The sequence below is a fragment of the Phalaenopsis equestris genome, unplaced genomic scaffold (assembly GCF_001263595.1).
Source record: "Phalaenopsis equestris unplaced genomic scaffold, ASM126359v1 Scaffold000266, whole genome shotgun sequence".
NCBI lineage: Eukaryota > Viridiplantae > Streptophyta > Magnoliopsida > Asparagales > Orchidaceae > Phalaenopsis > Phalaenopsis equestris.
This window is the reverse complement of record NW_018164708.1, coordinates 139,376-146,079: the sequence shown is the minus strand read 5'-3', so window position 1 is coordinate 146,079 and position 6,704 is coordinate 139,376.

Below are 6,704 nucleotides of genomic sequence, written 5' to 3'. Positions count from 1 at the left end.
AGTGATGAAAAAAAAAATGGATTTCAACACTAATTTAAAAAAAAATGCATATATCAAAATGCAGTTTATCTAAGCAAATAAAACTGTGCTAAAATGGCGCGCCGTCCCAAACGAACCCTCAAGTTAATTATATAAATATTTTTTTAAAAGTTTGAGAGCCGCTAGAAAGCTGCCCACGCACCTAACTATGAGTGATGAAAAAAAAAACAGATTTCAGCAGCAATTTAAAAAAAAATATCAAAATGCAGTTCATCTAAGCAAGTAAAATTGTGCTAAAATGGCGCGCCGTCCCAAACGAACCCTCAGTCCCCGCTACTCATATTTGATATGTAAATACAAACAAATTGAGGGGTACATATGCAAAACCTCCAAATTAAAAAAAAAAAAAAAAAAAAAAAAAAAAAAAAAAAAAAAGGTAGGGTGGAGATAACAAAGTCCCATGTTGAAAAGGTGAGTTTTGAAAATAATGGGGGCAAAAATAAAAAATAAAAAAAAAAAAAGGAAAAGGAAAAGACGAAGGGTTTTGTCGTGGGGCTCCATACATGTGTCATTTATTTAATGTGATATTCCATTGGCTTTTATTGCTTCTAAATATAAACAATGGGGGTGTTAAGAGAACCTAGACATCCCCTACCCCCCCGACGTCCCTTTCGTTGGATATTTCTGGTGAATGCGTACTCCTACATTTTTGTTTCCATAAGTGAGAGCCCGGGGGGATATATATAAATAAATAAATAAATAAATAAATAAATAAAACATTTGCATTCATACCCCTCAGTTCTTATGTATTTACATATCAACCATGCCTTGCCTATCTATGCATAAAAATGAGTTCATATGTATGTAAATGATGCCTATCTATGCATAATATATGTTTAAAATGCCAAAATATTATGTATGTAAATATGAGTGTATAGGGGCATGATATAAATACATAAGAGTTGTGTGCTATGTATGTAAATTTCCCTAAAGTTTAATAAATAGTATCAAAATTTATAATAAAATAATAGGTTTTGATAATTTACGTTTATTTTTTATACAATATTTTAAGAAAATTATTGATGATCAAATTTCTTTAATAACTTTATTTTTTTTTTATTTTTACTTGTTATTTGTCTATTATTCTTATTTATAAAAAATATGAATTTTATTTTAATGTATTTTCATTCTTAAATAATATCATTATTTGTTTATATTCATAAAGTTAAAAAAAATTATTTATTTATTACACATTTATTTAATTTATGTGATTACTATATAAAATAGATACCGTGTCCTATGTTTGCTAATAAGGGTCTCTTTGGGGCAGCTGCAGTTTATTGAATAATCTGCTGATAAGCTAGGTGCGGTGATTATTACAAATTTTTAATTTTTTTTTGAAAAGTAAGCTCGCAGCCAGAAAATTATCATCACACCTAGATATGTGCGGTGAGAAAACACTGTTATCAGTATTTTGAAAATGCATAAGCTGCCAAAATACAGTTTATTCAAACAGGTCTGATGCGTTTTCAAAACGTTACCGCACGCAATAAACTGTCCCAAACGGGCTCTAAGTATGCAAATAGTTCACGTCATGGCTCTTTTTTATATTTTTTTATGAATAACAATTGAATTTATATTTCCTTTTTTGAAATAAATAAAAAAAGAAAATTTTAATGCGTTGTTTATTGGGGGATTTATAAATTACAAAAATAATTAAGTTGCTGAAGTCAAAAAGGCGCAGAGATAACTGACGAGGCCTTGTGGTGTATATTCTTTGCAATTATTATATTAACTGTGCAGCTAAATGTAATAATGGTTTTGTAATAATGAAATTCACTTTTTGCACGTTTTGAATTGAATCTAAAAATGTTTCTTTAATTATTGTGATATTTTTGGGTTCAATGCAATTATCAAAATTATATTAGATAAAAGAAATGTTTAGAATTAAATATTGTCTTTATAATTATCATTATGATAATATTTTTTATATGCCCCACCAAATTTTCATCATTAGCACAAATTTTGAGGCTTTCATATGAATCATAATGTAATTTTTTGAACAATAAATATTTAGAGTTCAATTAAGAGTTATTCAGAACTCTGATTTAGCAAAACTTATGGTCGAACTGACTATTCGATGAGATAGACCTAATGATAAAAAAACTAGTCAAATCAGACCCAAATCAAGTCATAAGGATATTGAATCTGAACGCATTTGAAATGTCAAAAGGATATTGAATCTGGCAAGTTCATAGTCGAATCCAGTGAGCCAAGATTGCTCAATTTTGACACTGTTAAGACACTATCAAACATCGTCAGATCAAAGAAAATTATTCTGACTGTTCGATCGAAATAATTAATATTCTTGTATTAATTGCCCCCAGAATACTAAAAATAGAGCTTCACCTCTCACATTAGGAGGAGCTTGAGCCTTGAGAGAGACATTAAGACTTTGAGAATAAGCTGAAGTCCAACACCATCCATATTATTGTCGATCGACGAAGACAACCGTCCACCTCTCGCCGCTGGCAGCGGTCCACTATCGTCGACCGTCGTCTACACCCGTAAATAATTGTCGGCCACTGTCGACCGTCATCGACAACCACAAACCACCATTAATCACCACCAATTGTCGTCAACCAGTATCAACCAGATGTCGTAACTTAACGTTGTAATTTGGAAAATCTAGTAATTCACTCTCATCTGTGGGACAATGAGTTTCTGTAATCATCAATCTATAATGATTTTTTTACAATTAAGTCAGATACCGTGATTTTTTGTATTTACGAGTTTTTCCACGTAAAAATTTCTGGTGTCATTACTGGTCATTTTCTCACCTGAGCGTATGTTAAATTCTCATGCAATGCTAAGACAATAAACAATTACTTTATCGCCGCAAATTTTCTAGCACGCATCAATTTTACTGATTGAAATTAAATAAATAACCAATTACAAACAAGAAATCATGCTGCAATTATAAATAAATAAATAAATATATATATATATATATATATATATGAAAATAAAAATCTAATAGCTTTATCTATTATCTCGTATCATAGTATTTGTCCGGTTTAGTCTGGTACTAAAACATGCTATTTGCCCACCTATAATAAATAACCAATGAGAATAAATTACTATAATTTTTAATATAAATAAATTAATTCTTGAGGTGTGATTAATAAAATTGTATCGATGCCATAAATCTCAAAAGCCTGATTTTGAGCAAATATTTCAAATATAAATTCATGATCGTCCAAATTTTAAGTTTACTTAAAAAATTTTATATGATCAATATTGATCGGTATAAACAAAATGCCACCTTTTAAAAAAGCTATTCACGTGAGACGAGGGAGAGATGAAGAGAAGTAAACTTCGAGAGTCTATTCTAGAGAGAAGCCATAACGAGTTACTAACGGCCTTCGTAGCCGCCGATCAACGTTGACCACTGATCTTCGTCGCCATCAAGCATTAACCACCCATCGTAAACAGTTGATGACAACTATTTACAATCATTACATCCAGATCTCAGGCGACCCAACTAATTGATAAGATTAAAAGTGTAAAAATCAAAATTTATTTAGACTCTCAATTTCATTAATCAATAAAAATCAAATAAATATCAAAATTTATTTAGACTCTCAATTTCATTAATCATAGGTTTTTTAGAGGAGAGTTTTTTATGTCTTATCGATTGTTTTATAACAGTTTATCAAACAAGCAACGGTTTTCTGACGGTTTATTGAACAAGCGACGTCTGGTCAAACTGTTGCACTTTTGCTACAAACGAAGTCGTCAGTAAATTCCTATGATTAACCAACAATTTGACGATGGTTTACTGACAGAACCGCGACACTTTTTCAACAGAATTACAACACTTTTCTGACGGAACTGTAACACTTTTAATAACAATTTTACTATGAACATTTTCATTGGTTATATAACTGACGGTCAAGCTACGATTAAACATGACATGTTTTTGAATTAATAGCGGCGATTATGATACATTGGTTAATCGTTGTTGAATCCGTCGGTAATTTAATTACCGATAAAATTTTCATACTTCAACTTTGTCGTTGTTAAACCGTCGATAAATATATTATGTAATGTTTATCTGTTATTACCGATGGTATTTGATTGTCGATAATAAACTAAATTTCTTGTGGTCTCATGGTCGCGGTTGGTGGTTGTGGTGGTGTCGTGTGGCCACGAGTGTTCGATGTGGTGATGTCGTGGTCGGTGACAGTGGTTGTGTCGTCGCTAGTGGCGGTAAAGGTGCTAGAGTCATGACTGATGGACGAACTGGTGCGGTAGCTGGGACTAGATGCGGTGTCGGTGTGGTGCCCTCCACGGCCTTGTCGACTTAGAAATTTCTGTAAGCCAACACGTCCCCCGAAGGGAGGCATTCCACCCATTCCTACAAAAGTCATCTGCAAACATGAAAGTAAATTTAATTAGTACATCTACATACTATTAAAGATGAAAGTACAATAATGTGCAATAAAAAGAATGGACAACATTAAATTTCATGCATACAATTTACAGACTATTGAAATTAGAAAAAAAAACAAAAACACGCAGTAAACGGAAGGGAAAACTGTGCAATCTACAAACTGCTAAAATTGAAAACACGGATATACAAAGTAAAAACAATATTAGAAAGTGACACCTTAATGGATTTAGTAATCTTCAACATTCATGAAATCATGAAGGAGTTAAATCCTAAGAATTGTTTGATATGTTAATAGGTAAATCATAGTAAATCTGGAGAAAATATTTGGTGACTTTAATAAGATTAACTAAATCCCACAAGCTTCAACTTCTCTACAATAACAACAACAACAAATCTTTATCCCACTAAGTGGGGTTTGCTACATTAATCCTTTTTCTTCATTGCATCCTAATGAGAATCATATTTTCATTAAATTTTAATAAATTAAGATCATTTTTTATACAATATGTCCAAGTCTTTCTAGGTTGTCTACCTCTGACTTTCTTAACAAAAGTTGAATCTAAAACATCTACTCTCCTAACCGATTCATCAGATGATTGGCGTTTAATGTGACCTAACCGTATAAGACGATTCTCTCTAATTTTGTCTGACATATGAGCTTCACCAACCTTATCACAAACATATACATTTCACATTTTGTCTCTAATTATAAAGTCACTCATCTACCTAACCATTCTCATCTCGACATCACGTAACTTTATTTTTCTCTTTTAAAGGCAACCATTTTGTGTCATAGAGCATTGCAGGTCTCACCACCAATAACAAGAAGCATTTAACCTACTAAGTCGGATCGATTACTTGTATCCTTTTATTCTCCATTGTATCCTATCGAGTGTCATATTTTCACTTAATCCTAATAAATTAAGATCATTTTTATACAATATATCCCTGTCTTTTTAGGTCTATCTCTGTCTTTTTCATCATAAATCGAACCTAAAGAGTAAATTTTAATCATGATAAATTCGCAAAAAATTAATTAGAATATACATATTTTATAATTATCAGATTAATTAAAAATTGCATATAATTAAAAATAACCAATCAAAATGTATATTACATTCACTTTATATCATGTTCACTGAACATAATATTCAACCAATCAAATATAAATATATAAAAATCGATGGGAAAAAATAATTTGGACGAGCGAAAAGTTTTCTATTTTGAAAAAAAAATAAATTCCAAAATTTTGTTCATCATAAATTTCTAAATTTGGGGCATTTACAAAAATACCCCCACAACTCTTAAGCATTTACATACATATCAACTAAACATTCATATTTGCATGCATATCCCGCAAATCCTTACTATTACATCGAATATATCTCCATCAAAATTTTTTAAAAGTGAAATATGCAAATACAAAAGAATTATGGGGCATGTGAGCAAATTTCCCTAATTTTTTAATACTTAAAGTTGATTTTCACAATTTTATAATTAGGTGAGAACATATTTTGGTGCATGTGTTGGAAAATATCTTTCCATGGATCAGTAAGAAATTAGCACATATCAACATAGGTGGGCCACCGGACATGGAAATATACCTAACATCATCCTCTACGTTTGGGGATCACTTGGTTGGTTGAATGCAGAAGTTATGCTTTGAATGGAATTTATTAGAAGGGTCTGGTTGGGGTGACAGTGTGGTGGCGGTGCGGCACCGCATCATAGTTTTGTCTGTTTGAGTAAAATACGTTTTGACATTCTTTTAAAAAAATTGTCATTGAAATCTTAGTTTTTCCACCACTCCTGGCTTGGTGGGATGACAGCTTTCTGGCTGCGGTTCGACTTAAAAAAATAGAAAAAAAATTGTAATAGCCATCGTAGTTTTTTGAGCATTAGATTATTATTCAGTAGCTTCACAGTTTCTTTTTAATAAGCTGCAAATGTATCAATTGGTATTTTAAATTTCGCAAAATTTTTTAAAATAAATGCTTAAACTTTTTCACATTTTAATTAAGCCTTAAATAAATATACATCTAGAAAATAGAAGTTACAAGAAAATAATTTTCTTAGCTCTCAGAAAATATTTAAATTAATTTTCTCAATTATAATCTGATTCACACCTCTTTACGTGGAAGAGCTTAAGCTTTTATATTGTCACAGGTGAAAATTACAAATACAGAAAAGGAAAATTTACATATATACCACCCAATTTGTTATTTGTTTACATATCTAACACGTACATAAACATCAATTTTTACACGCA